This window comes from Lepidothrix coronata, unplaced genomic scaffold, assembly GCF_001604755.1.
Source record: "Lepidothrix coronata isolate B3197 unplaced genomic scaffold, Lepidothrix_coronata-1.0 Scaffold140, whole genome shotgun sequence".
NCBI lineage: Eukaryota > Metazoa > Chordata > Aves > Passeriformes > Pipridae > Lepidothrix > Lepidothrix coronata.
Window position 1 is genome coordinate 1,926,723 of NW_016690320.1, and position 7,204 is coordinate 1,933,926.

Here is a 7,204-nt window from a genome sequence, read left to right on the forward strand (position 1 = left end):
TACTTCCAAATATCAGGAAGGGAACACACTCCTCTTTCCCCTTGAACAGCTCTTGGTCAGACAGTGGCTTGCTGGAGGAGTTTGGTGATGGGTAAAGGGGGAGCCCTCATCTGCCTCCTGTGTGTGGAGCTGAGTTGTGCCCAGTCCTTTGGAGAGGCAGGACCTGACATCTGTTTCCCCAACAGCAAGTTGGAGAGATGGGATTTTATGAGCAGCTTATTCATAAGAGATCCTGGGTTAGTGTCATGCATCCAAATCACTGATCCTGTCTGTGTTGAGATCTAGTAGGAGCAGAGCACAAGGTACCTCTGAGTACAGGCTTAAGAGAAAAATCATGATGATGATGTGGGAATATTTAATCAGAAAAATTATTTATTAATAACTGGTAGTGCTAAATTCCATTATACAGTCCATCTTCCTTGGCATTTACCAGATCTAACAAAGTTGCCATTTTGTGTTTGTACTCTGTGCCATCAGGAACCTGTCTTCAAAACAAACTATGATAGGCTTGATCAGAACAAATGTGATATTAAAAAACAGTTTTTAAGAAATGCTTTTTAGTTTCAGCTGCTGTCATCTTTTCTTACAAAACAAAACCAGATGTATGGATTTTTTTCAGTTGGTTTGGTTTTTTCTTTACAGACTGTGCAGAAGATGGAAATGTGGATTTTAATAGTGATTTAAAAAGTGATTTTTTTACTCGTATTTCCTCTTTTCCTTTTTTAATCTATCCCTTAGTGATTTCAAGTTAAATGCAGGCTTTGCTTTGAGGAAGAGGTGAACCTCGTGTTAACACGTTTTGGCTACTGCCTCCATTCCAGCCTCACTTCCTTGTGCCACAGGGCCCTGGGCAGGGGTTCCAGCTCTGCCCCGAGTCCCCAGCGGTGCCATTTCGATCTGCCATCGAGTTTCATTCTCTTTTTGGTGTGTGATTGTCACTGTGGCTGTTCCAAACCCGGCTGCTCAGGGGAGGTGTGTGGGGAGCCACTCCTGCCCCTCTTGGGAAGTCTGTGGCCCACTCTGGGTGACTCCGTCTTAGGGATATCATTTGCTGCAGGTTTTGTGGGATGCTGAGTTAGTGAGGAAGGGGAAGCACTGTCTGTTTGTGTGCTTTGACCTGTGATTCAGACGTGGGTCTGTCCACAGAGGTGAAGGAGCAGGTCCCAGCAAGCCCCTGGCAGGCAGGCTGTGTTCCTGAGGTAAAAGCCTCAAAGCTGCCCCTAAACAGCCTCTGCGCCTCATGGAGAGCTCAGGCCTCCTCTGCAGGCCTGCCCTTTTCCATGTTTTCATACAGAGCAAGGCCTGGAGATACTTTTTTTTTTTTGCCTTTTTGCCTTTGGACCTGGGTTGATTTTGCCATCCATTGCTTCTTTGATTTTCTGTGGAGTCTCATCTTTTCTTCTCAAAGTTTGATTCTGAGGGAATGACCAAAAAAATGAAGAGGTAGGTGATGGCGGGGTTTTGCTTTTGCTTGTTTTGTTTTTAAGAAAAAAAAGCGAATTCCTTCTCTCAGTCTTCCCTTTCAGACTTTCCTTTATGAGTACTGATACAGTGTGGAAAAAGTGAAAAACACAGCTTTCTGTATAATTAAACCATGCTGGACTGGTGCAGATTTTCTTCACGGGAAATTGGGCCTTCATACAGTTTTGAGAGAAGCTGCTTTTTAGTCAGAGATATTGCTGAGATATCCTTTCTCTGCAGAGTCCCAGCATGGTGGAGCCCAGCACACGTACGAGATCTGTCTGTGTGCCACACAAAGTATAAATCAGTTCCATGTGTGGACGTGGTCATAGGTGTCCATGGCTGGAAAAGCAATAGACAGCTGCTAATAGGTCCAAAGGTTTATGTCCCAGGAGAAGATATTTCAACCTCCAGGCTGTTCAATTCCTCAATTACTGTTCTGGCCTCAAAAATTCAATCTCCTTCACCAGCCTAACTTATTTATGGGTTGCACTGAATTGTGACCAGGGAGAGCAGAAGGCCGAAATAAATCAACCACTGATAAAATTGTTTAAGCCTGCTTGTTGTCTGTCTGTCTATTTTTAGATCTCAGTTTAAAAAGACCATATGCAGAGAAATGCCTAAGATTTGTTTTGTTTTAGTTGTATCACTAATAGTTACTCTTTGGTGATGTTTGCTTATTGTAATCGACTTGACCTGATTATAGCCACAGTGTTTTGAACAAGCAGAATTACTTGAGACTGGGTAAGAACAGAGGGAGAAATAAGGATTTGTGGAGGTAGCTGAGTTGGAAAACATTCTTTGCTGGTTTTGGGTTTGTTTGTGTGTCTCCCCCCTGACACCCCTCCCCCCAAATAAGATTTTTCATATTATAAATAGTTTGGTGAAGTCATTCTTGTTTCTTAAACAGCTGTTGCTTCACCTTTAAGAAGTACTTGGACTACATTTTTTTACACACATATACATGGCAATAAAGGTATAGACTGAGTAAAGGGGGATATCATCTCTAGCTCTACAAGCAGTGCAAATTTATTAGTGACGTTGTTTCAGTACAGGGAACAGACTCCTGAGTGGAAATAGATATGTTATTTATAAGGTGACAATATTGTGCATTCACAAACTATCACTTGGAATCAAAGCAGAGGTCTCTGCATAATTGGAAAAAAAAATCTTGTTTACAGGCATTTGAGCTGTGTTCTGTAAGGCTTCACTCTCCACTAAACTTGCTGATTAAGAGAATTGCTTTGGTAATCAACTTTGACTGAAGAGATTCCTGACTGGAGAATTTGAGAGATTTCTTAGTACTTGACAATTAAAATGCTGCCAGAAATTCTCCCCTGTGATGAAGTGAGCATTGGTTACAGCCTCTCTGTTTATGCAGGCTCTTGCCAAAGGAGATGTTTTCATTCAACCTCACTGCAGAAAGTGACTCTGCAGAAATGCTTGGGGTGAGAACTGGAAGGACCAAATGGTTTTCTCTCATATGACCATTGCCTGCCATTCCCAGCACTGGGCAAGTTCAGATTGCATTTCAAATCCCTGTGTATTCAGGGTTCCTGTACTCCCTGATGTAAAACTCAGGGACAAGCCATACAGGTTTAGCCTGATAAATAAAGTTGACCAGACCTGAACCCAGCAGTGTTCAGACTGGGCTGTGCAGACAGCTTTTTCTGCACCTAACAAACTAACAAATGTTGGTGGGTTTGGGAGACAGAAAGAACCAGCCAGGCTGGTCCCCTGGGCTGCTGCTATCTTCTCTGTTTGGTTAATTGGGCTGGGTACAGATGGAGAGTCATTCAAGGTTAATTTGATTAGCTGTACCCAGTTTATGGGAATCTCTGGGGACAATCTTTCTTTTGAAATAGAAAATACAGATATCATAATGTGATCCTAATTCATGTGTGATATTTAGAAAGAAACAGTATTTATCCTTGAGCTAGGAATAAATTTAGAATGTTCTATGCACAAAGCAGGCTCTAATTCAGGTTTCCTTAGGGCATGGCCTTGCTACTGCTTGGGATGCCTCATATAGATTATTCCCAGGATATCTGGGGTACACTGTGATGCTGCTTTTAAAGAACTTGTTCTTTTCCTCCATGGGTGTCTACTTCCATGTCTGGTGTTGACTTGGGATGAGATTGTGTGCCAGATTTTGTCATTGGTGCTGTCAGAAAGCTGTGACACAAAGGTGATGGGAAGCATTCTTCACTTTGCATGGCTGCTGTAGATTCATCTGTTTTAAAAAGGAGGGAGATGGTTCTCTGAAAATTGCCTTCACTATCATCTTGAAGGATTTCTACAGCAGACATTCAGAATTCACATTCAGAATTCACATTCAGATTCTACTTAAAAACATCTAAGGAAGCATTCTTAGGTTTAGCAGGGTAAAGGCCTGTAGGCTTCTAATAAGAAATTTATCCTCTTCCTCTTTTAAAAGAAAACCAGTGCCATCAGGTAACAATATTGCAAGCTTTTCTGGTGATCATCATGGCCTGCATGCAGCTCAATTTACTTTCTTATTGTAGCATATGTAATGATCTACATGAACCTGGTCAGATTAGAAACATCTAAATGGTACTCTCCCTATTTTCTAAGGATATACCCACTTTTGTTGAACTACTCCTAGACTGTGTAGTTTTTTTGGCAGTCATTTAAATCTACTTCATTCTGTTTATAGTTTTTCAGTTCCCATGACAATCATGTTGAGTCCAATTCTAGAAGCTTTCTAAGCCTCTAGACTGAAAATAGAGGAATTTTTGTGCTGGTTCATATCTAAAGTCCATCTGACTTGGTACTACTATGGATGGCCAGTATAGCAGATCCTTTCAGAGAAGTATAACAAAACATTCCCTTTTCAATGGTTTATCTTCCTAAACTCAAAGAGTCAGTAATTTAGAGATTTCTTTGGAAACTGCTGATGAACCAGTCTTTATGACTGTATCTAATCTATTTTTGAACCCCTCTATACTTTCATTTCCCTAATGTAACATGGTGAAGAATACTGTTTGATTGGTTGTTGTGAGGAAGAACTTAATTGTGATTTAGGTTTGATACTGTTGGGGTTTGTGAAGTTCTGGTATTACAAGAAGCTGAATTAATAATTCTCATCACCCTCTTTGCAGTGTTTACAGTGTTATAGATCTTCAGTTACCTCTTTTCTAAACCAAGGAGTCCTAATATGTTATCCTGTTCTGTAGGAAGGCCTCTGAACATCTTTATTGCTCTTTCTTTCATCTATTCTGCTTGTCTGGTTTGTGAGATGAAATGATGACACATTCCTGCAGTATTCAGATATGGATGATGTACCCTGTATGTCTACACTGTTTCCCCTTTGTTCTTTATTTCTTTTGTAACTAACTGTCTTTTCAACCCATACCCCTAGCTTTTTCCTGCACGCTTTGCAGAAAGAAAATAACTTTCACTCTGCACATTTATTTTGATTTAAAATTTGCCAGGTCATTCACTGTGTTTTCTCTTTCTAGATCTTTAGTGAAGAGACAAGTCCATGACTACCTGAATGTATCATGGTTAGGATTATGCTTTTAAGAGAAGTGAGACAGACAGCGTTATAAAAAAGATAAACACATAAAAAAGACACAAAGGAAATAAATTCTGTCAAAACAGATCTCAACAGATGGGCATCTGCTGCTCTTAACAAGCCAAGAAAATCACTTTGAATGTTCCTCATTCATGAGAGCTGTAACTTGGAAGTGAGTGGTGTTGTTGTCTTAAATGTTTAAACATAGTTGATCATAGATGCAGGGAAGTGTTCACTGGTATGGAGTTTTATGAATCATTTACCTTTGTAGAAGTACATTCTGACATCCTAAATGCAGTGTGCCATTTCCCTTCCCACACATTACATGCAGTAGCTAAGTGGTGAGTAGACAGTTACAAGTCAGCAGACCTGAATTTTGTTCCTGGCTCTGCTTCCCTTGGTAATTTTATTCAAGTTGCTCAGCTTTTTCTGAGTCCTCTCTAAAATGGTCTACCTGATCACAAGGAGTACACTCCCTCTCTTCCAACTTTTCCATGCATAGTAAGGCACTGAAATGAGTGCAGCAATTAATTTTATGCTAGAATTCTACAGGATGTTTTTTATGTCATTTCAATCTTACTTTTCCAGCTCTGAAACAAAGTGTTCCTTTCATTCATCCTTTCCACCTCTTGTTTTTTGAGAAGTTTGTGTCACTGACTAAGGCCTCTCAGGTCAGGTTCAGTCACGCGACAGTTTTCTGGTAGCTCTGGAGTCAGATGGTGTTGCCAATGTGTGTGTGTGTGCCTGATAGAAACCAGGATAGCACAAGTCAGCCTCCCTGGTGAATGGCTCTGTGGGTCTGGCCCCAGACACCTGACTGGGAATAAAGCAGCCTCCATACAAACAAGAAGCTGACTGTTGTTTTAGGTGGATGCCCAGGGTGTTGGACATCTTACTTATTTCTGCTTCTTCCACTGAAGTTAAATAACTGGTAATAGTAGTAGTTCTTAAATCTAGAAACACTATGTGGCTGTATGATTCTTCCCTTAAGCCACGTTTCAGAGACTCTCTCTGCTTATGTAATTTGGAAATCTGAACAGAGCAGTATAAGTCTAGTAAGCAACCAAATTTAGCACTGAAATCTCTGTATTTATTATCACTAGAGACACAGAACAAAGGAGATGAAATATTCCTAAGCTATTCACTGAGGATATAGCACACATATTTTGTGATTCCGAGGTTGCAGATTTTATTATTTATAGCATGAAATGTAATCTGGTATTTTAAAATGTAATTTAAAACTTTCTTCCTTAGCCCTCAAGCGTATGAAGCATGTATCTGAGCCAAGTATGAATCCCTGAAAGAAGTGATGTCTTATTCTGACTGCAGACAAGCAAAATGGGTAGTTAAAAGGTGAGAGTCCCAGTTAAAAGGAGAGTCCCAGTATTGTAAGTCCATTTTTAATTCTGAAATTTGAGTTAATCAAAATCAAAACTGGCAACTCTTCACGTGGTTGATCACAGCATCATTTGTTTTCATCTTGCTGTCCAAAAATCACTTTTACTGCCTGCAACCCTGAAGGTTGTTAAGCTGAATTTGTTGTTGATGATCAAAAATATTTTTGGCATATTGAAAATTCAGAGAAAGGCAACATCACTATTCAAATAAAGAATATATGGGTTGCTATACTATTTCATGTATATCATAGATAATTCTTAAAATGCCTCATTTTCTCTTTAAAACAAAAGAAAGATGGTCTAGTTAATTGGTACCAGAAAACACTGGAAAATTATGAGGGACGTTATAGCCCTTGGCTGCGATCAGATTTATATGGCCTCTTTTTTAGAAACTGTATTTGCTTGAGCTGTTGCAGCCTGAAAGAAGCAGGTATCTTTCTTGCAAACTTGCTGATGGCATCCCAGATAATCAGTAACTTAGGGCACACTCCCACAGATGGAGAAAATCCAGTTAGAAAAGCTTTCCTTTCTTGGAAGGTAAAAACTTGAAATGAGTCTCAACATCCAGTCTTTTGCATTCAAAGCCCTATCCAGTCACAGAAATGGCTTTTTGCTCCTCTTCCCTCGATGTTGTATTTATTAGAAGGTAAGAATTTGATGCAGGAGCCAGAACCTGAAGGTGTTCAGTGTGTTGTGATTCAGCTGCCTGGCAGAAGATCTTGCTTTGGCAGTCCCCAGGCTGATCTTGTGAAGTATTCCTCAGGGAAGGAGATTTCTATCCAGAACTGTCCTCCTTTGGTGTGACCAT